At 27.2% G+C, this 26,366-nt stretch overlaps 1 long non-coding RNA gene across 1 annotated transcript; it reads right to left on the reverse strand.

Annotated features, from left to right (window-relative positions):
* Positions 1 to 1,713: 1,713 nt before the first annotated feature.
* Positions 1,714 to 4,271, reverse strand: LOC136083614 (uncharacterized). The gene is made up of 2 exons (XR_010639939.1): positions 3,417 to 4,271; positions 1,714 to 3,121 (listed from the first exon to the last, which is right to left on the reverse strand). It is a non-coding gene; the product is annotated as an uncharacterized LOC136083614 (long non-coding RNA).
* Positions 4,272 to 26,366: the final 22,095 nt, after the last annotated feature.

A 26,366-nucleotide genomic window follows, 5' to 3' on the forward strand; every position in this document is an offset into this window, starting at 1 on the left:
ATTTTGTTGTGTTAACTGAATGGGATTTCGTATCACTAACATAATTAAGCAGAAAGTCGTAAAAGTGTTTTTAAAAGCTCATTATTTTTTAGGCATGTTATCATAAATCATGTAGGCATACTGCGATGGCATTCTCCCAAATATATTGAAGATGCAAAATTATGGTCCAAATCCATAAGTAGAAGTCTTGTGGATAGAAACGGCAAAAAAAACAATTTTTTTACTTGGGTTGGATCTACTCAAGTCTGTTCTAACCATTTCGCTGCAGGTTATTACAATACAGAATGCAACGTACCAACTTCATACATGCATGGACACAACAAAACAAATGATAGCGTTAAACGTAAACCACCGACTTTAAGAGAGCCACCATACTAAAGTGTTAAAAAAACTTAATACATCATCCCATTAAGTCAGCACTATTCATTTTAATACAGTTGAACAAGAAGTATGGACAGGGACTACAGAGACTAACGATTTTCATAATTATTGTGTTACTTATGCGGAAAGCAGTACTCGTTGCAGGATGTTTTAAGAAGATATTTGTTTACATATACGCAAAAGCAAAATTTGTTTACATATACGCAAAATTTGTTTACATATACGCAAAAAAAGATGATTGTCTTAACAATTTATTTAACCAACTAAACTCGGCAAATAAAACAATAAAAAATCTTATGAAGAAATCATTGGTTTAAAAAAAACAACTACAAATTCGCAAAGATTATCTTATTTTGAAACAAGTAAAAACGATATATTACTGAAAAGTATGACGGGTGTACAAACAGGTTTAATGTATGATTGGTTATACAAAACTTTGAACAAAAGGTTCCATTTATCACAAACTAACGTGACTCTTCTTCAAACAACACGCTTAACAACCACCATGAAAATGTTTGGTCCATAGAAGCATATGGATGGTAAAGATTTTATGATTTTGACTGAAGATTGATATGCTTTTGACTGAAGATTTTTAATGAAGATTCGAATGGGGTGTAGCCATGAAAATTTATCTTATCGTTTTGGTCTTTCAAAAGCTACTGTTTCTCGCACCCTAAGTACCCGGATTCCTTTTTTAGCACTTGAGTTTAAAAATTTTATTCAGCCAGTTACTCAAGAGCAAAATAAAACTTGTTACCCAGAATACTTTTAGCTTTTTGGAGATGTGGTCTCAATACTGGACTGCACAGAAGGTCAATGTAAGCGACCAAGTATTGCCAAAGCACAAGCTCAAACATATGCGAATTACAAAAATTAAAACACTTGCAAAAAAGCTATCGGCATAGCACCTTCCGGAATGATTAATTATATATCTCAAGCATACGGTGGTTCATCTTCAAATCGATATATTGTCAAAACATCAAGTTACCTCGACAAATTAAATGAAGGAAATGTTGTAATGGTGGATAAAGGATTCAATATCAGTGATCTTTTAATTGCAGGAAAAGTTAAACTAGTGATACCACCATTTCTTAAAAGCAAAGGGAAGTTTACTAGTAAGTTAACTTCTAAAACTGCCATGATAGCCCGAGCAAGAATTCATCTAAAGCATGCAACTGCTCGCGTAAAAGATTTTCGATTGCTGCAAACACCTTTACCGCTAAGTATAATTGATTTGCTAAACCATATCTTTATTATAACTGCAGCTTTTACTAACTTAGCACCTCCTTTAGTTGATTACAAGAATCACAACAACACTTAAATTACAAGACATTTTAAAACATTAAAATATTTCATTTCTTACTAATTAAAATAAATGTAATTTAAAAAAATATTTTTAGTTTACAGCTCTTATTTTAACCTGTAGCAATATTAAATGTTATGAAATAAAAAAATCAATTTCATCGTCAATTTTATCATTTGTCACAAACTTTAAGTAAAGTTTCATTCAAAACAGACTCTACAGTATTGGAGATCACTTCGTTTATCATATAAGGCAAGATAATAGTTTTGTAAAAATATTCAATTATTTTAACACAACTTTGCCAAAAATCAATTAAAAAATGAACACGATAACTATATACGTCTTTTGAAGTTCCAACAACAAAATCACAATATGAAAAACCGGTTGAAGCCATTTGACACTGCACTTGACTATAATAAGAATGTTGAGGACCTAGTACAATTGTATTTATTTCAAATATTAAACATGTGCCTTTGATAGCGGCTAGAATTGTTAAGCCTCTATGAGTCCAAGGGCATTTAACCTCTACACATCCAGTGCCACAACAATCATATTGAACACGGGAATCAGGTGATGCACTAAATATTGATAAATCTTTATTTACAAATAAACCGCATTTAGTCACTTTCATAAATCAATGATTTTTTTTATTTTCTTTTAAGTATGCTTCGAGCACATCTTTTTCATGACGTAATCCCCAGGAAGTAGCCATGACGTAATCCCCAGGAAGTAGCTCTCGTTTTAAAAACTTTTGATTTAGATAATACGCCAATCATAATGGATGTTATTTTTTCTGGACATAAAATTACTAGGTCATTATTTACTTATGAACAACTTTATAACCTTTTGATGCAGTGACTCTGCCTTTGCAGTGTTTATGCCAATCTTTATTACATGACTGCTTTCTTGTTAAGTGTTCTAGTTCAAAAGTTTCGTCAAAATTTGGAGCTAACAGCATCAACAAAACTTTATATGTAATCTTACAATCTAAATAAGTTACAACTTTATAAGGTGTTATAGGAAGAGATGGATGCAAGGGAGTATTAAGATCGATTTCTTGAGCAACATTGGAAATATTAGGTATAGGAACAACATTTTTTGTTTGCATAAGCATGACATATCCACAGTTACAATTTGTTATTTGTGCAAAAGAATCTACATCTTCCTTTGTCATGGTAACTTCTCGTTGATTTGTGGCTCGTTGTTCAAATTTAAAACGATTTGAAAGTTTTTTTTGTTAACACTAAGGTATCTTTTAGTAGAGGCTTTACTATTTCAATTTCTCTTAGCATTGATGGTCCAAAGAGTTTTTGAACTTTTTTTGATGGTTTGAGCCATTTGAGAGGTTTCAATGTTTATGTTTCATTGTCACCAATCTTTACACTATGTTCAACATATCATAAAAGTGCACCAACATGTTTACAGCAACCAGAGATTCTAAAATTAAAATTGTATATTTTTTAAAAGTAAAAATTGCAGAAAAAAAATAAAAAAACAAATTTAATAATTAAAATATTAAAATCTTTCTATCAATAAAAAAAGTTTTAAAATTTTAAAATAATTGCAGAAACAAATCTTTCTTTAAACCAGGCTCATCACAAAGATTTTGAAATAATATTTATTTATTAATAAAATAAAGTTAGTTATTCAGACTGATATAAACCAAAAAAACTGTCAAAAAAGTTTGTTTAGCAAAAACATATTACATGAAAATAAATTTTAATAAACATACCCAGCTGCACAATCACAATTTGCAGATTTTATTGTACCTTGCTTTTTGTTAATCAATACCCAAACATTATAAGCAGGTTTATTGTTCTCAGGTAAACAATAAGCTGCAATTACTTAGAGCCAGAATTGATGTTGTGATACCCAATATTGGAAAGATGGTCTGATTTAAATAAACTTTTGCCACCTCAAAAACCTTTTCTAGCATTTCTTTTGTATAAATATAACTGAACCTCTGCATATGTCATATCTGGGAATAGCGAAGAACCAATAACCCAACCATAAGTTAATGATTTTGGGTCTACTATTAATTTTGATAAAGTTTTTTTTTTTATTCAACTTGTCAATTTTAAATTCATTTTCTTCATCCTTAGCACTCTGCACTTGAACTTTCAAGTTCAGGCAATAAGCATAGTAAGCATTCGTTGCTTACTATGCTTATTGCCTGAACTATGTTGCATTTCGATTAATTAATCTTTTTGACAAAGAGTTCTGAAGGTCAGATATATTCCATTTTCAATAGTCATCTTCAGTCATAGTGCCTGTAATTTGTTTGAAATAACATTTCTTTGCTTAACAAAAAAAAACTCAAGTTAAATTTTCGTTACTTAGCCCACAAATTTTCATCAAATTTATTTTCTTCTAAATCATTTGAATAATAAAGCAGAGACATTATTTGAAAAGAATTTACAACAAAAAGTTTTTAATAAAAGTGTAAACGATTACTATCACCCCTTAAGCAGTACCAGAATGCAAAGCAATAAGTTCACGGCAACCGGACTGAAAATAGATCTATTCTGAGCCTGTATAGGGTTTCAAAATCTCCAGTAAGTTTATTAAAATTACTTTTTTCTACTTAAAACATAATCCCGAAAGTTTATGTTTGTAATTACTAATCTAATGACGTATTCATAAGTCTGTTAATTCTACGAATTAAACATTTCTTGGAAATTTTTAACTGATTTCAAGTATTTTTTATAAAACTATTGGTTAAAAGCAAAATATTTACTTAAAATTGGTTAAAAGCTAAATATTTACTTTTATCACCGTCTTAATTATAATCAATATAAAGTATATTTGAAAATTATTGCAAAAAAAAACAACGTGGTAGGAGCAAAGCATATACATAGAAACAACGTGGTTATAAGATGTTTTTAAATGATGTCACGGTCAAAATATTATACTAACATTTTTATATAAACCCTAAAACTTTAATTACTTTAATTATCAAGAGAGATTTATTTTCAGGAATTATATCAAAAAATTGTAAACTATTTTTTATGATGTTGCGTTTTGCTAATTTTAATTGAATAGATTTATTTTCAGGAATTATTTCAAAAAAATGTAAACTTTTTTTTAGGTTGTTGCGTTTTGCTAATTTTAATTAGCAATTTTAATTATCCGGCTTGTTCACCAAATGACTTGTTCAAATTAAATTTCTAATTACGTTTAATTCGAACATTTTTTTATTTGTATGTATATCATAATTGTTTGATTAGTAATATTATAACTATATAATACTGTCATTACTCCGTAATTATGCATGATTTCAATATGGTTATTGTTAGGTCTTGATTAATGCTGTAGAACCCTGGCGTGTTCCACAACGGAAAATGTTAAAGTAGTCCATTTTCAATCTCTATTTTGTCAATCTTTAACAGATGAGTAAAAAAATAGAAAATAAACTACTAGCCAAACGCAAAGAGGCGCAACAAGGAAAAAAACAACCTGAAAAGGGTTGCTGGGCGAAGTCAAATCCCCAGCTTTTACAGAGGCAAAAAACTCTAGAAATTAAAACAAAAAGTTATTAATTTAATTGTGATTTTTAATATATTTATGTTTTACGTACATGTTTGATGGCTTCGAACAGATGGAAATGTTTTAGTTTTGAACATTTATATGTTCGGTGGCTAAAACATTAGATAAACCAACTCGATGTTTTTTTTTTTGATCTATCAATGCTTTCAAAATCAAACTGTTTGCGCGCTTTCTTCTCTAGTTTAAGACAGCTAAAAGTTTGATTTTATCTCCTTCCATTTCAAATTCTTGAGCCAATTCTCCGGCTGAAATTTGTGCATATACAAATCCATTTTCTTAGTGTTTATTTTTATTTTTTTTTAACTCGGTTGAACTTTTTATACATTCCAGTGCAATGTCAAATTGTATGCAAAATGTATTAAAGGGCTTAAGTAACCAAAAATGTATAGTTTTTAATTTCGCTAGTCCATTTGCTTTGGTCCATGCTTTTGGACTATAGGTATTTTAAGCCACTTCCAACAATGCACAGTGGGCCAGAATTCACTTTTACTAGACAAAATTCATAACTAATTTAATATTAGGGCTCTATTGACTAAAATTAGGATGAGTAATAATATGATGTCTGCGCTTCTTATGAAGGTGTTATTTTTTTAATTCGTTGCTATGGATAATAAATTTCGGATAGCAAAAATCTAGTTTTGGTATTTGCAGATATTTTTACGAGTGCTATGTTTACCAAATTTTATATAAGTACCAATATGAGGTCGCGCTTTTTAAAAACGTGAATATATTTTTTATTTAGTTGCTATGGATACCTAATTTTGCTTGGCAGCAACTAACTTTTATTAGTTGCATATGTTTTATTTGCGTTATGTACACTATTTAGCATCTGTTTTAATATGAGCCCTTGCTCGTGAAAAGCAAAACTTATTTAAGTTTAATATGATTACACGTTGCTAGATAAACTTGTTTTCCAGTAGAACAAAATTGTATTCTAATTTAATTAATTAGTTTTTCTAATTAACAGATTTTACGAGGGTCTACAGAATTTTTAAAATTTGTATGTTTATAGTGTTCCCATGCATTCACAATCATCAAAAATCGTTGACAATGTAATCTATAAGTAGTAAAAGCTTAGCAAACAATAATTCACAAGAATTTGAAGTTGACAAAGTTGCAACTTTTCTTTGTTTTTAATGATGATTCTTGAAATGATAATGTAGGTCTGCCGAGTTGTTTATTTTTACTATCCTTCATTAATGTGATAATAAAATAATTTTCAAGCCAAGCTGAATTCTTTATAATAAACCTTGCACCGGTTAGTTTACTTTGAATCCATCTCTTAACATAATTAAAATAAATAAACGAAAGACTGTTGAGTCAAATAAATTAGTGAATTTTGTTTCTTGTGACACTTATGAAGCCTTAATAAAAATAGCATTTCAACATCTAAAATGAATAGCCACAACCAAAGCAACCAAAATAGATTATTAAATCAATTTGGTTTGACAAGCGCTAAATATATAAGAACAAAATTTAAATTAGGATATATATATATATATATATATATATATATATATATATATATATATATATATATATATATATATATATATATATATATATATATATATATATATATATATATATATATATATTATTGTTCAGTAAAACGTTTTGTATGACTAAGACCGTATTATATGTTTTCCACGTTTTTTTTAAATTTTGTGCAAATCTGTAAATGCGCTCAAAAATATAATTTTTGAGCGCATTTACAGATTTTTTGTTAGGTAAAAGAGTTCAAACGTAAAAGAAAACCTAAGTGGCGCCTAGTGGCAGCCAGATTTATGAAATTATTAAAGCAAACATATATAAGCTTTAAAATATCTGAGTATAAAAGCAAGATGTAGCAATAAAAAAAATATATTGTGAATTAAAAGCAAAAGTTAGACATTAAAATATTACAAATTAAGCATATTTAAATTTGCTATAACTATGTTAATTACATACCAATTTTAGTCTAACAACTTTTAAAATCTAGATAATATATAGAGTAATAATATAATATTTTAAAAAGCGCAATATTTTATGTAAATTTTATTTACTTCCATCGATTTTTTAAACAACATTTTTCTCTTTATAATTTTTTTTTTCTAATTTACATTTGCGTCTACTTCAACCACAGCATTAGTATATTCATTAAAACATTAAGTGTATATAAACGGTTTTAAATTGTTTTATAATGTCTTTATATAGGTTCGACACCATTTAGGCATCAAAATTCTGATTTTGGTTTTTATACTTTTGTCCAGTCACTAGCCCACTGTGCAATGTAACGTACACTGCCGCTATTTTTTAAAAAACAACATTCACACTATCAAATCTGCATTTGCAGCGTGTATCGAAAATAGGCTATACTGTACATGTGTTTTAAAGAAATGCTATCGCTGTTTTCTTTTTCCACACGCCAAACAAAAGCTAAATATGATGCAAATATTCAAAAAGTGTTATTGCAAAGACTAATAAGTTCGCGACACCATTATTGTACATAAAATAAATTCGGATTGAGTTCAAGTAAACGTTTTTGTACACCTCAACTGCAACCTGTAATATTTGTCCCATTATCATACCCTTCGCCTCTGCAGTTCTGCAAATTTAAATTAAGGTCTTTAAGCTCTTTTAAACATGCTCACGTAAGATCTGAGCCATTGCTGTAATTGTCAGGTAGGAACCTCACAAAATATTCACAATGTTGCATATTCGCAAAATCATAGCCATTTGCTCTTAGTGAAAGCATCAGGTGTGCATTCTAAAATGACGGAGTAATGTTTTAAGTTTTGAACAATATTTATAATTTTTTGTAAGGCATAATCACAGATCAGATTAATTACTTAAATTTGAATTGCTTTCTCCAAGTAATGAATATGAATTTATTTATTTTTTAGGCGCCGTAAATGAACTTTTGTGATGAATCGCAATCGGTAAATAAAATCAAATTTTATATCTAAGAGGCAATTAAAGTATAAAAGACATTTTATTAAAAGTTATTTATATGAATATTATAAAGGAAATAATTTAAGGAAGAAAATGCCTCTTTACTGTTTTAAACACTCAGATTTACGCCATTGATTAATTAAACATTTAATACAAGCATCTCAAACATAGCTGGCAGTTGCATGACATTTCTCCAAGCATTTTCAAACAGGGGCTGGTTTCATCACACACCAAGGAGGATTTGCAAGCAATATAGATGACTTAGATTCCTTCATTTCTACAATTCTCCATCAATTTGTTGATGATGTTGTGCTTTTTACACTACTGTTAAATAAATATGTTTGGAAATAATTAGCATCTTTTAGTTTAAATGCATATTAGTCTGACATAAATTCAGGATAGACTTCATTCAACCATTCCCCAGCTTCTTCTTCTTGAATTCTATCCAATTTTCTTCATAAGTAAATAAGTAAAGTTATAAGAGTGGAAACTTAAATAAAAAAATGTACATCTGTTTTTATTTAAATTTCATCAGATGCAATTTTTTATTTTTTTCAATTGTTTAGTTACCTTCATATCTTGGATCTGTTAAATAGGCCGGAAAATGACATGAACGATTGTTTTCTTAAACCTTTTAAAATATCATCTTTGTACAAAGAAAATTTAAATAAGAAATATAAAAAAATAATTTTGCTAAAATAAAACTAGGATCATATTTGCCATAATTACTATTCAAGTCTATATCATTAACACACTTGTTTTCTTTCATAGCATTGTATTACAGAACATGATCAATAAGTTAACAACAATCTAGAATTTAGTACATACACGTGGTTGGTGATGATTATAAAAATATTTATGAATTTCTATAATATGCTTTTCTGTAGACTTTGAAGAGACTTCCTTTTCAACCAAATTTAACCATATGTTATCAACTTAGAGACTTTAGCCTGCAAAAGTTTCCTCATTTTAGACATTTTATTTTCGCTGTCAGTGCATACTGCAAATATCTATTAAAAAGTAATATATATATATATATATATATATATATATATATATATATATATATATATATACATATATATATATATTTAAATAAAACAGCTAAACATCTAACACTTACATCTTTATTGAATGTTTCAATTGCAGAAATGAGATTTATTTCAAGGTTTATTTTCATTAATGATATTATGGGCAATTATGATACTGTACTATGAGCAGTAATGTTTTTACTTGGTGACTCGTATCCAGGTCTAAGTTTTTTAAGTAGCTTGGTTAATTAAAAATTTTCTACTACATTGAATGGTATATTTGCTGAAAAGTAAAATTTTGCAACTTGCAAATCCAGTTCATCTGAATGGTTAGACGCTGCAGAACGAAACGGCCTTGACTCTAAAAATGATATATCGCCTAATACTTCATCGGAATTATTAGAGCTTCCTTTTTTCTTTCTGCATTTATCCAAATGGATCTTAACTCTCTTTTTTTTTAATTATGCTTACTTTGCAATAATTACATATTACTCTATTTGGTTGATCATTTTATATGGTCACTTCAATCCACTCAATGGCCTTATTTATTCCTCCTGAATGATATTTTGGCATGTAGAAGACGTATAATCTACTCATATTTTAAATTTAACTTAAATGATAACTTTATTTAAAAAATGCTATAATTAGAAAAAAATGCTATCTGATTATCAAGCAATTGTATAAGACAAAAGACATTTAAAAAACAATAGCTTTTAAACAACTAAAAATTAATTAAACTTTGTTACTAAAGACTATACCAAACTTTAGAAAAAACCTAAACACCCAATTTGGTTTTTGCTCAAAAATCTGAGTTTTTGCCAACCCTGGTTTAGACAGACTTTTAAATTAAGAAATAAATTTTAGCAAGCAGAACTATCAGAATGATTTTAAGAGTCATAGGAATTTAACAAATATTGTTGTAAATTTTCATAAAAGAATTTATTTAAATATTTTAGCGAAAGCTTAGGTAGCTCTACGATTAGGTGCGATATTCTTAGCGCGGAAAGTTAATAGTCATCTAAGGCTTAAGTAGGGCTTCCAGTTGAAACTCTTTTTTTAAAAGTTCGAACCTGACCGTTTTCAAACTGTTATAAAAAAATGTTTGAACTATTTCGAATTTATTTTAGTTATGATAAAACACACAAAAGTAATACAAAGTTCTAAAGTTTCGTCATTTAAAAAACTTCTTATTTTAGTAGCAAAAAGTCCTAGACTAAAAAAGTTTTTTCCGCTTCTACGAATCTAGGAGGAGCTGTTTGAAGAGATTTGAAAAGTAAATCTAAATACTTTTAAACATCTGGAAATTGTTCCAATTTCCTGATGTTCAATTTTCATTTCAGTGTCTGATTGTTCAATAAAAAGTTAAATTGTTGAGCTTAATTCAATTCAATACTTTTTACGTCATCAATTATACTATCAATATGTACTTTCTTTTCATCATCAGAGCTATCGTCAGATGGCTTAAATAATCTCTAAATGAGATTAGTAGCAAGATTAGTAATCCTTTTTTTAACTTTGATGATAAATTAGTTATCTTAAGACATTCTGATGTGACAAGAACTTCATGAGATGAATTAATTGAATGTTTCTTCTTTTAATTATTCTGTATTCAAATATCTGTTTAACAAGTTGACTTATAGGTGTATTAGCTTCATGAAATTTTTTTGTTGTAAATTCAATCACAATTTCAGAATACAAAAGATTAGAAACTACTTTTGAAAGAGTATTAATGGCCAATTTTAGTGGTTTTAAAACAACACAAAGTTCACGTATGACATCAAGCTCATTTTTAATTAGATGAATCAATATTCATACCATTGAGAGCTATTTTTACTTCTCTTTGCACCTCCAAAAATCGTTCAAGCATATTAATTAAGGTTGTTTACGGTAAAAAAAAGTTGAATTTTTGATAAAAAAAAAAAAAAAGTTTTTAAAACTCTATTTTTAATTCGGTATGTTCAAAATTTTTTCAAACTAATTAATTTTGCATCGAAACGATTTTTTCATTTAGAAATTCTAAAATTTGCTGGGAAGTATTTTTGCGATTTCGAAATTCTAAAAAAAACAATGAAACAATTTTTCGCTTTCAAAGTTTTAAAATATGCTTCAAAATATTCTTGCAGGGATTAGAACCCGAAAGTTTCTTTTGAAGGGATTAGAACACTCAGGATAAGAGAGGGGGTTGATATTTTGTGACATTTTGTTGAAAAAGGAGGATGGGGCACTGTTACAAAAAAAAACATTCCACTTAAACTTTCTGACCCAGAAAAACCCTCTTGAGGGATGATAGTATGTACCTAGAGGATAAAAAAATATTAAACTTAAAATCACTGATTGGCATCCGAGCGAGAAAATTGCATTTAAAGTTTTATGCTATAAATGAAAAGGTTCAAATAAAATAAAATCAGTTGTATTAAAAAAAATTTCTGTATTAAGTCAAAGTAACTCTACATACATAAAAAACAATGCAATTAAATTCACTGTCAACAAAAAAAACGACAAACCTAAATGTCGCGTAAAATTCTGGGAAAAGACATGTTTATATTTGTTTACATTTGTGTTTTTAAAATTTGTGTTTATTTAAAACAAAATACATAGTTTTTCATGACAAAATGCCTAATAGGGCAAAGACTCATAAAGAAAACCGAAAATGTATCTGCTTTCTTTGTTTCAAAAAGGCTTCTAGAGCACAGACTGACGATATTTAGGCCCCCGGTTATTTTAATATGCAATTATGCAAATATATTATAAAGTATTAAAATTATTTTTTTAGAATAAATTTCACTTTGCAAAATTCTTTTTTTTTCTTCCTGAAATTAATTAAACTTTTCGAAATCTAATTTTAATTTCGAAATTAATTTAGCTTATCAAATATTGTTTGGTTTTTTTCGAAATTAATTGCACATTTTGAAATTATTATTTTTCTTTCAAAATTAAGTTAACTTTTCGAAATCCTTTTTATTTTTTCGAAATTAATTTCACATTTTGAAATTCTTCTTTTTTTTTTGAAATTAGTTTCACTTTTCATAACCCATTTTTTTATATCGAAATTAATTCACATTTCGAAATTCCTTTTTTTTGTTTCCAAAATTAATTTGGCTAGATCGATTATTTCATAAGTTTTTCTCTCTCTCTTAGAGAATTAATAAAACTTATGTAATTACTGAGCTCTTACATATTTCCTAATACCTCAATTGATAATGACCATTTATAAGAAATATTTTGCGAGTTGCCTTTATGGTATAATTGTTCGCCTAATAAACTAATATATAGTTCGTTTAAAAATTTTTAAAGTGAAAATTTCGCAACTGCACTCCATAAAAACCTAAATTCTTGTTATGATATAGATACTTTTAATGTAATATTTAGCAAAAATTTAAATTTGTATGTCCCGTTTAAGTCTAAATTACTTAGAGGTAATAATAAACCTTTTATAACTAAAGACTTACAAAAAGCAATTATGCTCCGCTTTACATTATATAAAAAATCCCTTAATGATAAATCTGATATTTCGGCGCTAATGTACAAAAAACAAAGAAATAGGGTAGAAAAACTAAATTGTAAACTAAAAAAAATTTTTTTTGGGCAAATTAACACTCTCTCGATTTCAGATACATCTCTCTGAAAGTTAACTAAACCTTACCTTTCAGATAAATCAGGTAACTCTAACGAACGTATCACTTTAATTGAAAACGGTAGCATCATATCTGACAACTGTTTATTGACTAATATTTTTAGTAACTATTTCATAACGTTGAAGTGTTGTCTAGTAGTACAGACTCCATATATTCGTTATTATTCTCTGGCTCTATAGACCCAGTTGATGCAGCTATCAAAAATTATATTGATTATCCCAGTATATTAAACATAAAGAAAAAATTTTGTACGTGTACACATAGTTTCCAGTTCCGTCAAATCACACCTGGTGATATTTCAAAAATTTTAGGGTCTATGAATAATAAGAAAAAGACTTGTGGTGATATACCAACTTTTATGTTAAAATCTTATACTGTTCACTTTAGGGATGGTCTTACAGATTGCATAAATAGTAGTATCCATGATGGTAAATTCCCGTCTTTTATAAAAATGGCTGATGTTATACCACGTTTTAAGAAGAATGACCCAACTGATAAGTCGAATTACCGTCCAATTAGTATTTACCAGCCCTTTCTAAAATTTTTGAAACTATTTTATATCGACAAATCTTGATTTTTACTGCGCCTAGATTTGATAAACTTTTGTGTGGTTTCCGAAGAGATTATAGTACTCAGCATGCCCTTTTTTTGTTACTTAAAAGTGGCATGATTGTATTTATAATGGAGGTGTTGTTGGATCAATATTAATAGACCTATCAAAAGCGTACGACTATATCCCGCATGACTTACTAATAGCTAAATTAAACGCCTTTGGTTTTTCGAGAGAAAGTCTTAATCTCTTGCTATCCTATGTTTGTGGCCATAAACAGAGGGTAAAAGTAGGTTCTTCGGCCTCAAATTAGGTAGATATATTATCTGCGTTGCCTCAAGGGTCAATCCTTGGACCTATTTTGTTCAATATCTTTATAAATGATTTATTTTTACTTATTAAAGATACGGAACTTTGTAATTTTGCTGATAATAACACTATTTATTCTTGTGGATTTAGCTTTGAGAAGGTTATTTTTCGTTTGCGAAAATAAGTAACCAATACCATATATTGGTTTCAGTTAAACTCGATGGTTGCTAACCCAGATAAGTTCCAATTTTTTTTAGTTGGCTTAAAAAATACGAAAATCTATCGCTAAAAATAGGTAAAATAAGGGATTTTGGCTCCGATAAGGTAAAACTACTTGGTATAACAATTGATAAAAATCTAAAGTTTGGGTAACACATTAAACAGTTATGCAGTAAAGCTAATGGCAAATGTTTTGCTCTTTCACGTATAAGAAATTTTTTATCACGTGATAAATCTATTTTATTGTTTAATGCTTTTATTTTGTCTAACTTTTGTTATTTTCCTTTAATTTGGATGTTTTGTTCAAAAAACGATGACAAACAAATAAATAGAATTCATCAAAAAGCTTTAAGTAAAGTCTATAAAAAATTTGATTTGTCCCTGGGTGAATTATTAAATTTTTATGATAATCCAAGAATCCATCTAAGAAATTTGAGATTTCTTATGATCGAAACTTTTAAATCTTTTAATCGTCTAAATCCAATATTTATGAGAAACATTTTTACTATAAAAAACCTTTCGTATAAACTCCGTTGTAGCAAAACACTCATTCTAAACCTACCTCCTAAAGGCTTCCATTTATAATGATTCAGGCTATACGTTATAAAGAGCCACCTCGCTCTGGAATATTCTAAATAGACTCAAGACTTTTTGCGGACCATGTCCGCAAAAAGTCTTGAGGTGTTCAAAAAACATATCAAGAACTAGTAAGGTAATAATTGCGTTTACAAAATTTGTCGTTTTTAAAGTTTTTTTAATTTTATACTGACTTATATCTATAGTTAAGATTGTATTACTATAAATATATATACATATATATATATATATATATATATATATATATATATATATATATATATATATATATATATATATATATCTATATATATATATATATATATATATATATATACTTTTTAAATTGAAATAATTGTAAAATTTCATTTAATTTTTTTAAGAAATAATTTATAATTTTTTTCATGACATTTTTATGTGTGTGTGTACTGTCTATAAAGCGTCTGTATTACTTCTTCATTGCCACGATAAGTTTTCCCAAAATCATACAGTGAGATTAACGATGAATTTTTTTATTTCCAACTTTCCAGTTTTGCCATCAGCTCTTCCTACGAAACGTCCTCTGGCACTTCAGGTGCTGTTAATTCTTCCATGGTCTTGTAAATCTTCGACGGCAAAGCAGCGAGCAAGTACGCTATGTGTCGATCTGAAGTAATATTGTTTATCACGAAGAAAAAAGTCATCTGCCAAATAAATTGCTTTGGCTGTCCATCTTCATATTGCGGAGATAATAGACACGCCGGGTTAGCTTGTTGTTCAACGCATTCAGAAGCCATTTTGTTTTCAAGTGTTTCTATTACTTATCAACAAAAACGTTTTTATAAAAAAAAATTGTTCGCTATATATAGCATTTAAAAATACAACTTGTGACTCTTGTCAACAATTGATGATCGTTATACAAAAAGTTAAAATAATGAAAATATGCAACGTGTGACTTTTGTCAATAATTAGCTTTGCTAATTATTGACAAATTAGTGACGCACATTAAAATCACAACAGAACTTAATACACAAATTTGTGATAATATACATCTCAATAAAATAATGAAAGTAAATCAACATCATGATATTGATGATCATCATCAAAATTATACATGATCATCATAATTATGTAATGATATCATCATCACAAATCATGATAATGTTTTCTTCTAAATTTATCAGATCTTCACCCTCGTTGTTTGGAAAAAAGTCTGAAGAAACTTTTGCTATAGGTAATTTTTCTCTTGTTTAGTCATATGTAACTAAAAAAATTAAAGTAGTAAAAAAATTGTTAGAAAAATACTTCAAAATAACAAACAAACAAAAAATTATATACTATAGAAGAAATATATATTTTGTATAACAAGAGTTATACAAAATACTTGTATTATAGTCAATCTAATCACCTATAAAATCTTCACACTTTTAACGGCTTGGTTAATGCTGTGGGTCTTATAGGAGCATGGCCATCCACAAATATTATTTGTTATTCATTGGCCAGGAAAAACAGCCAGAGTTTTTTTTCATCAATAAATTTAACAATATGATAAAACTTATTCATGGTTTTCATAGAAATAAATAATATGCTAAATGTAGTAATAAATTATATTAAAAATAGTACTTATAGGCATTAAGCGTAATTGAGACACCACATTGTAAAAAATAAAATAAGTAATGAGCACTTTCGTTATCAAGAATAAAAATCAATTATATACAAATTTCAACAAACTAAAACATGTGCAGCAAGACACACTTGAGAAAAATGTCATTTAAAATTGCAACATGTTCAACTTTTTCTAAATTTGATACTAAAATTATTCCTTACAGTCTTGAATCATAATGATAAGTAAAAAAATTTGATCTTGTCAAAAAAGGCAAGAACACAATATAGATAGTCTTGTCAAACATAAAAATACTTTTCACTAAAAAAATTGTTTATATTGTCTAACAAAAATATTACCCCATGCTTCAAGATAAAAATGCAACATGCTTCAAGATAAAAAACTTAATAAGTAAACATCACTATATTGTATTAAATATAAAAAAAAATCAGGGTCCCTTATTATGTCCCTTATAATTTTTTGATCAGGTAAAAACTTATTTACTACAGCAGTACATTCAGACTGTCTACAAATAATCTGAACTAATCGGTATTGTTGTTTCTGTAACATTTTCTTTTTAATGTTGTAGGAATATATATATATATATATATATATATATATATATATATATATATATATATATATATATATATATATATATATATATATATATATATATATATATATATATATATATATATATATATATACATATTACATACAAAAATGTATTACAGGTTTTATTTCATAAAGATCATTAAAAATTGAGGGGATTGTGGAAACTTACTTTTGTACATGAGACATAAAATTTTATAAACGTTTATCTCGTATAACGTAAAGATGTTCTTAATTTCGAACAGTGGTTCTGCATGTTCGTTTTTATGTTTAAAATTTATTATTCCTTAGGCATATTTTTGTTTTCGATAGAGTGCTTCAAGCTTGCTTTTAGATGTACTACACCACGCAATAATAGCGTAATTCAAGTAACTTTGTATAAAACTGAAATAGATTTGTTTTAGATGATGCTTATTAAATAAATCCCGTGACTGATATAGAACGCCAATACTTTTTGATATTTTGCTTCCAATATGTTTATTCCAGGTAATATTTTCGTCAATTGACTCTTTCGCGACTAAATTCTGTGTTTTCAATAACTTGTTTTGGAAAAAAAATAGGAATTTTTTTTTTTTTTTAAAGGGTAGAAAAATGAGAACTTTGATTTAATTGAATTAATAAAAAGTTTATTTGCATTGAACCATAGTGAAATTTTATCTAACTCGTTGTTCATTTGTACAAAGAGTTGAGGTATATCTTTTCCTGAAATAAAAAAGTTACTGTCGTCAGCAAACATTATTGTTAATATATTCAGAGCTCTCCAGAGATCATTCACGTATATTAGGAAAAGTATATATATATATATATATATATATATATATATATATATATATATATATATATATATATATATATATATATATATATATATATATATATATATATATATATATATATATATATATATATATAATTAAATCAAAATAATTGTACATTCTTTATTTAATCGATGAAATTGCAGTTCTTGACATTAAAATGTTTTACTTATTATAATAAATAAAAAGTTTTTATCGCTGATAGAGATATCTAGCCTTTTAAAAACTTTCATTTTTTACTAACCGTGCGTTTCATTAAATAAGCATCTTTTCCATATCAGCATAACTTTTATACAAAAATAAAGCATAGTAATATTTCGTTGTAATAACAAAGTATATCTTGTAAACATTTAGTTTCGCTTTTATAGTATCATCATGGATAACGAGAAAAGCATTTAATTAATAATGCATTTATGGCAAAACAACTTTCGGCCATAACTCTGTATTCAACGTAATCGGGCCAATTCTGGCCCAAAATTAAATGCCGTCGCAGTGGCTTAGGACTACTAGCCAGAGTTCTGGCATTTTGTGGCACGCCGCTGCGACTCTTTGCGATGATTTACCTTACATGAAAAAGTTGCTTGAGTCGCTTGAGTCAAAAATTTTTGTTTAACATTTTATATACAGTAGGGAAAATAGAATTAGCCCCACCATGTACTGATCCAATATTTTGTAAATCTCTAAGCAAATTTGTGCGGTGCATCTTTTGGATCCACACTTATATAACTATTGTTACTAACAATAGCTTTTTAGATTATAATATAGCAGTAAGTAAATTGCGTTACATTTGATAAAACCATAAAATGTATAATACTTAATTTTGCGGTAGCAAATAGAATTATTAGTAGTAGTCAAAGCATGTAAATATACAGACTTATCTCATCGGGAAATTACAAAGAAAATTATAATATTTACAAAAGTTGTTAATAATTACTTTAAGATTGGCGTTAATTATCGAGCTTATAAGGAAAGTGGTGGCAAACGTAAAATTGATAATTGCACTTAACGAGTAATTGTACGTCGTGCTGCTGCTCAGCACATGACTACAGCTCAAATTCGTGTTAATTTACAATTACCTGTAACTATTCAACGTGTGAGACAAATTTTACATGAAAATCCAAACACAATTCGGAAAAGCGTAAACCAAGACCAAAACATACTGTTTGGCATAAAGAAGTTAGATTACAATTTGCAAAATAACACGAGTCTTCGCAGGAAGAATGGTATCAAGTTCTCTTTAGTAATAAAAAAAAAGTTCAATCTAGATAGTTATGATGGCTATCAATGTTACTGGCACGATCTTTGTAAAGAAAAAGAAACCCGAATAAGTCGTAACTTTGGTGGTAGAACTGTTATGGATTGGAGGGTTTTTTCCTTTGCTGGAAAACAACCACTTGCATGGATTTCAATAAAAATGAATTCACAGGACTAGATTGACTTATGAGAAATTAGTTTGCTTGAACATGACGAAGAATTGATGGGTGAAAGTTTCACTTTTTAACAAGACAATGTTGTTATCCATAACTCAAAGCTTACAAAAGCATAGTTTAGAAAGAAAATAATTCTTGTAATGGAATGGCCCGCATGCAGTTCAGGTCTTAACCCAATTGAAAATCTATGGGGAATACTTTCTAGAAAGGTTTATTAAAATGGTAAGCAATATGAATCCGGATTGGAGCTGAAAACTCATATCATAGAAGCTTTGAATGAAATATCTTTAGAAACTATCCAAAATCTTGTGACTAGTATGTCAAGTTGCATATCTGAAGTCGTTAAAAATTCAGGAAGCAATGCTAAATATTAAATGAGCGTAAAACAAAGTACTTTTTGTATTTTCTTGTATATAACGTAAATGAGGCTAATTCTATTTTTTCCACAAATTGAATACTTTTAATTTTTTTTCCACTTGCAATTGATTAAACGCTCCAATTTACAAATTTTTTAATTGTAGTTGAAGATAAGAAGAAATAGGGTAGATTTAATAATTGTTTCATTGCTATTTTTGTTAAATTAGAACGAAAAATAAAGGTGAGGCTAATTCTATTTTCTACGCTGTATATTTGTTACGATTTTGTAAAATTATAATTTTTTATCTACAACCTGTACTGAAACAACAATTAATTTAAATCCTAATAAAAAAACAATGTACACATTTTTTTTACTTAGCTGAAGAACAAAGAATTTTTTGAAAAACAAAAAAAAGTTAATCAAAGTTATTAAAATTTTTAATTCCAATTAATAACAATAGCGTTAAAGAAGCAGTTGTTGGATAAGTTTGCAGACATAGTTATATCTTTTTATTTTATGCTTACAATTATCATTAAAGCCAGAGCGACATGCGCAGAAGTTTTATTTTCTCCTATTTATTCTTGATATTTTCTCTTAGATATTGCCATCATATTTCTTTACATAAAGTCAAAAACAAACTATAACATAGTAAATCATTTACACTTGATTATTTTGCAATGTGAAATTTACAGCTTTTAATTGAAATATTATATTTCGTTATGTTTTTTATCATAAACTTTTCACCCTTTGTTTAATAAAAAGTCAAACATATTTTTTTATATCCATCAAACATAAACAACAAAGTAAACAAAGTTTTGTTCGCAGAAACTAAAAACTTGATATTTTTCTTTTTATTTAAGTTAAAGACTTACACTGCAAATAAGTTCGAGCGTTGAAAAAAGTTTTGAAAGCATTTTTTTCTACACCTTTTTACTTATGAAAAAGAAAAACTCTCTTATCTCCTTCGGTTCAGTATAGGTAATTTTCAGATATTAAATATTTTGAATTTAATTTCAATTTTTAAAACAATTAAAGTTTGTTTTAAAATTTGATGCGCATATTAAGTTTAGTTTTGTTAGACTGATTATTTTTTATTGTTTATGTGGATAAAAAATTGATACTTTTATATGTTTCCATAAGAATAAAAATATCAATAAAGAATATGAATAAATACTTTAAAGAATAAAACACATCTTGTTTAATCAAGACGTTTAGCGATAAGCATATTCAACATAAAATCAAATAAAACCTCTTGATATTTCCGGTTTAGACATCTTTAATGGAAAATTAATGCATGCCTTATTTTAGGGCGCCATTAAGCGTTGCAGTCCAAGGTGGCGTGACGTCTCTTGACAGCTCTGGCTGCACCCAACATTGCCAAATTAGTTGAAATTTAGCAACGTTAGAATTACTGTTCTATCTTCACATTTTTAAGTTTTGAGATAAAGATTTAGACGATAAAACCTTTAGGAAACAGCATATAAAAACAATTTTTAAGTTACGCTTTCTCCGCAACTTTTTTATTCATAACATAGGGAATACAATACATTAGAAAAACATTCTGAGGTACATAACACTATAAATAACTCAATTTGTTTTAAAAGTGGAGATAAAACAAGATAATTCTAACGTCGCGATTTGGCACTTAACTAAAAAATGTTTAGAGATTTAGTACTTATTAGTAAAGACCGTAAATCTTTTTTAATAAAATTCAGGATTTACAGCAACATGAAGTTTATTTGATTCTTACTGAAAAACGAGCTTTGGTACAAAGTTTCAACATGATGTGAGGCTGAAACTTGGCACCAATAAAAAGTTTTAAATTGCTAAATCCAAAAACTTTAGTTTTGTATCTCTTAAAACAAGGCAATGTAGTTTATTTTAAGATCCATAAAATACATTTAGTAATAACAATAAAAAATACATATGTGACAATGTTTTCACTCTAAAAAATTTTAATTTTCTTAAAGATAAGATGTATATCAGCTTTACAAACCATTTAAAAAATCAGACACTCAATCATTTTACCAATCAATCAAATTAGAAATTAACAGTTTTGTGACTTTATTATTTTTTTATTTTCATTTGTTACATACAACAAATTAAAAGATCTTAAATAACTTTTGCAAAAATATATACTCAATTTTAGTGAGTTTATATATACTTTTCATTCACATTATTTATAAAGTGTACAAAAAACAAAAGGGTCAACAAAAGTATGGATAAGACATATCAGATTCAGCAAATTTGAAATTAGTCTAAATATAAAAATCTCATATTCGTAGGAAAAAAAATTTTTTTCAAGTTGTTTTTGACTAAATAGTAGCAAAGTCCTGCTTTTAAAGTTGGCACTTCAATTTTGCAAATGATATGGACATCTGGAATCCAGCATTAGCTGGATTCCAGATGTCCATATTATTTGCAAAATTTGCAGATGTTCATAGATTGATCACATCTTTTCGACAAAGTTAATGTCTTCAATGACTCCTATCCAACAATTTTGCACATAGGAAACACAGACTTAATTACCTGGTACTAAGTTTAAGGTTGTTATCTGGATTTTTTCAAAGCAAAATCAACGCTGCCTAGCTTTGCGCCATTCTAAACAAAATAGCAACATATGCACTTTTTTCGTTTTACTTATTTTGATAAACATGTTTTATTAAAATCATTAAAAGGAAATTGTGAGCCAATATAAGATTAAAAATATTTTTTACAATGATTCCAGACAAATAAAAAATCTGTTCGAGAAAAATCGTTCAATAAAAATTTTACATGTTTTTAAAAGATAATAAAAGGTATATTAAATATGTTTTTTTTTTACCTTTTGATGGCCATGTGGTACAAACTGATGGTGACTACGTGTATTTGCAGTATCCAATTGTTCCGCAAGAGTGATTCTCAGCAAAGTTTAATCTTCTGATGATACATAAATGAAATCTACACCTTTAATGTTTGAATTACAATATTTGTACCTGTGGAGATAAAATATGATTTCCCACATCTTTTTGCAAGTTTGCTAAAGTTGACTGTACCACTTATCTTATTACAAGGCTGCTAACCGTGAAGAGCCACTGCTCGGCTCCTCCACACACTCCATTAAGCGGGCCTAGACAATTTAGGGGCCCATTGGCAAATTTAGGAGCCCTTTTGCAAATGTTAGAATTTTTTTGTTTTGTTTTTCTTTTTGTAATACCTAATGGAAACATTTTAAGTGCTTCGGAGCCCTTATGACAGGTTTTATGAGAGTCTTGAACCTAATAGCCACTACACTGTTGCCGTAACTAGATGCAAAAAAGTTCGAATTTGAAGAATCAATCATATATATATTCTGAAAATAAATTTTCACGGCTATTTACAAATAGTAATGAAATACTAATCTCAAGTAAATACCTTAAAAAATTAGTTTATTTATATACAATTAATCTTAGTAATAATAATAATAATAGCATAATAAATAATAGTAATAACAATAATAACAATAATAATAACAACAGTAATAGTAATAAAGTAATTATAATAATTTAAATAAATCGGTATTATTTTTCATACAGCAATCGTTTTTGCTTACAAAGTTACAGTAACAAACAGTAATAAACTGACAAAACGTAACAACTAACAATGACATAAAAATGGCTATTGCTAAAAAAATTATAAAGATTTAGTAAATATATTAATATAATCATAGTTGTTATAATATAATAATCAAAATATATTGCAAATATTATGACCAAATAAATAAATACAATATAAACAGAAAAACACTGAGAAAATCAAAACAAAACACAAGTTACAACAAACATTACAAACAAAAAATTACCTTTAGCAAAAAAAAAAAAAAAAAAAAAAAAAAAAAAAAAATTTAATATTAAAAAAAATGATAATACACGGTAGAATAAAACATATGTGATAAATGGCTAAAATGAAAATAAAAACAAATAATATATAACTGTATAAAAAAAATTTATATATCATTAAAAATAAATAATAATTAAAAATAAATAAATAAATGACTAACAAAAAATAATAAGTAAAACTATATACGCTAAAAAACTGAAGAAAAATAAATAAATAAATAATCCTAAGAAATATATGAAAGAAAACTAAAGAAATATATGAAAGAAAACTAAAGAAATATATGAAAAAATAATAAAAATCTTGATTTGCCCATCGTGGTTCCGATGTTTAAATAGTTTTTTTTTCTTTCTTTGCCATTCTTTTTATATGTTTCATTCATTAACGTTTTTTTTTTTAAGTTCTATTTTCATTACTTTTTTACTTATTTTCTTACAGATATTTCTTTTTCTTTTTTTCTTTTAAAACGTTTATTTATTCTTTTTTTTTGTTGATTTTATTTTTGTTTGATTTATAAATGTTTTCTTTTCCCTTTTACTTTTTTCGTTGAAGAATGATCAAAATTTTCAAGATGGAAACAAAGATTTAAAATATTTTTGCGATGTTTTTATTGACCTGGCCAACCATCTGCCCAGTGGGCACAGTACGTGTTTAAAACGTTCTTTGGACGTTTTTATTAGGTTTAAACCTTATAAAAACGTCTAAAAAACGTTTTAAAAACGTACCGTGCCCACTGGGTGAGAAATATTATTATTTTTTATTTAAGGTAGATTTTTTTTAATTCATTACTGAAAACCTCAATAATTTTATACACGATGTTCACATTATGCATCAAATCATCTGAAACAATAAAATAAGATTTGTGCTTAAGTACACTTTTTTTTAAATAAATAATCACAGGATAGTGTACATTGAAAATTTGTCCAATTAAAGCTTTGTAATTTGTCCTAAACTACAAATTTATAGTTTTCTAAAAAACCACCTAAATATAATGTTGTTAGCTCAGTCATTTTTTTCTTTCTCGATCTCAGGTATGATGCTTGATTCAAATCTAAATAAGAGTGTGGTGCAAGTTTTGTCACTTTTTTACATGCTAATTCAATATATAAAACACAAGCTCTATACTATGTGTTAAGTTTGACCACTGTTGTCTGTCGTTGTCCACTGATCAAATTCTACTTCATTGTCATCTACAAACTCATTTATTAAATAAAGTTTTTTAACTAATGCATTCATAGTTGCAAGACATCTTTTACATTTCTGCATCATACAGTTTATATTAGTCATGTCACATACAATATAAGGTAACAATTATTTGTATGTCACACCAAGAGGATGTAATAGCAATTTTAAGTTCTGATGAATTGCACAGACGCATACGGAATGTGTTCCTATAGAGCCATCAGTAATACACCATTTTGGTCGCAACGCGCAAATCCTTGAAAACCCTATTTCCGTCTTGGTTTTGAAAGCAACAAACAATTCCTTTAAATTACATTAGAGCAAACGTTTTATAAAATATTTTTTTCAAAGTGTAAACTATATAAGCATAAAGTATATAAAATATATAAAATATTCACATGTAAAACTGTTACATTGAGAAGAATAAACTATTACATCAGGAAGAGACTTTCCTAATTTGATTTAAACATGGCTAAAATACTTTTTTTTAATGCTAACTTACATGCAGTTCATTCTAAATATTTTTGTACATGCAATGCACAGCGCAGTGTTATATGCAATGCACAACGGAGTGATACATGCAATGCACAGTGAAGTGTTACATGCAATGCACAGTGGAGCATTTGATCAAAAAAGTTGATCAAAATTGTTTTATTAAAGTTATTGAAACAACAAAACTTTCTTTAAAGTTACGGCAAAAAAATTTATTTTAAGATAGAGAAGTTTTTCAAAATTATATATTTAAGAAGTATGTTTATAAATACCAAAAATATATTCATAAAAATAAAAAAACATATATTCCGTTAAATTGAAATATTTCAATAGTTTTTTTTAAGAAACTGAAACGTTTCAAATAAGTTTCATCAAATTACTCTCAAAATTTTTTTTTTGTAATTTACCGTTTGTGTACATTACATAAAAGTACATTTATGGCACTTTTTGGCAGCTGTTTTTTTAAGCGTATTTAGAGTATAGATTAAGCCATAAAAGTTAAAAAAATTAACTAGATGAAACGTGGTGAAATACAACAAAAGATCTTTTAAACATAAAGATTGATGAGTCGTATGTAAGCGTATTTTTGACTATGATATGATTATGTGAAAAATGGGTTTTAAAATATATATATTTTTCAATGAGTTTAAATAACGCGTGGATATTTAAAGAGAAAAAAACAGCGAAAGAATAAAAAAACATTTTTTTTTTATTCTACGTTTCAACAATTACATTATTTATTTAACATATAGTGTAGATCGCAAAAATTTAGTTAAGGAAAATTAAATGATTTTAATAACATTAAAAAATTAACATTAGTTTTAATATAAAAAATTGAATACTAAAAATTATTACTTTTACAGTTTTGTATATTAAAAACAGGTAATAGAAGAAGATTTTAAACGTGTGGAAGCTTTTAACTGTTTTTATGATTAAACTGTGAAAGCTTTCACCTTTTTTCATTAAACTTCTCAGAACAATATAGTTCTTAGTGGGATAAGGCTTAAATATTTATTAGGGTCTTTATTCAGACAACTTAATTAAAGAATTTTTTTAAGTTTCTTGTTCCTGCACTTCAATGCTTCCCAATAAAATATCCCAATCAGCATGTTTTTAGCCACCCGGAATTTTTTTAAAAATATTGGTAATTGATTTAAATAAAGAAATACTATGTATATATACATATAGTAAAAAATTAAAAATTACAAGGAAACCTTTGCGTTACATAAAGACAGTATATAAAAACAGACAGGTACTCAAATAAGATACAGATGACTGGTCTCACCACAATCTTTTCATTAAAAACTTTTAACAATAAAATAAGATCTTGGAGTGTATGAATATTATTTATATACTCCAAGATCTTACTTTTATTATAAAAATAAGTTGTAGTAGTTATAGTATGTAAGGAATAAAGAAAATGGAATTTCATTTATCGTTTAAAAAGAAGAATAATGTTTTTTAAACTTAGTTGACTCTTTTAACACAGTTAAAATAAAACAACTAATTTTTTAGACTTGTTTATATTAGCTTTGTTGCATCAAAATAAAGTA

Source organism: Hydra vulgaris, chromosome 08, assembly GCF_038396675.1.
Source record: "Hydra vulgaris chromosome 08, alternate assembly HydraT2T_AEP".
NCBI classification, from domain to species: domain Eukaryota; kingdom Metazoa; phylum Cnidaria; class Hydrozoa; order Anthoathecata; family Hydridae; genus Hydra; species Hydra vulgaris.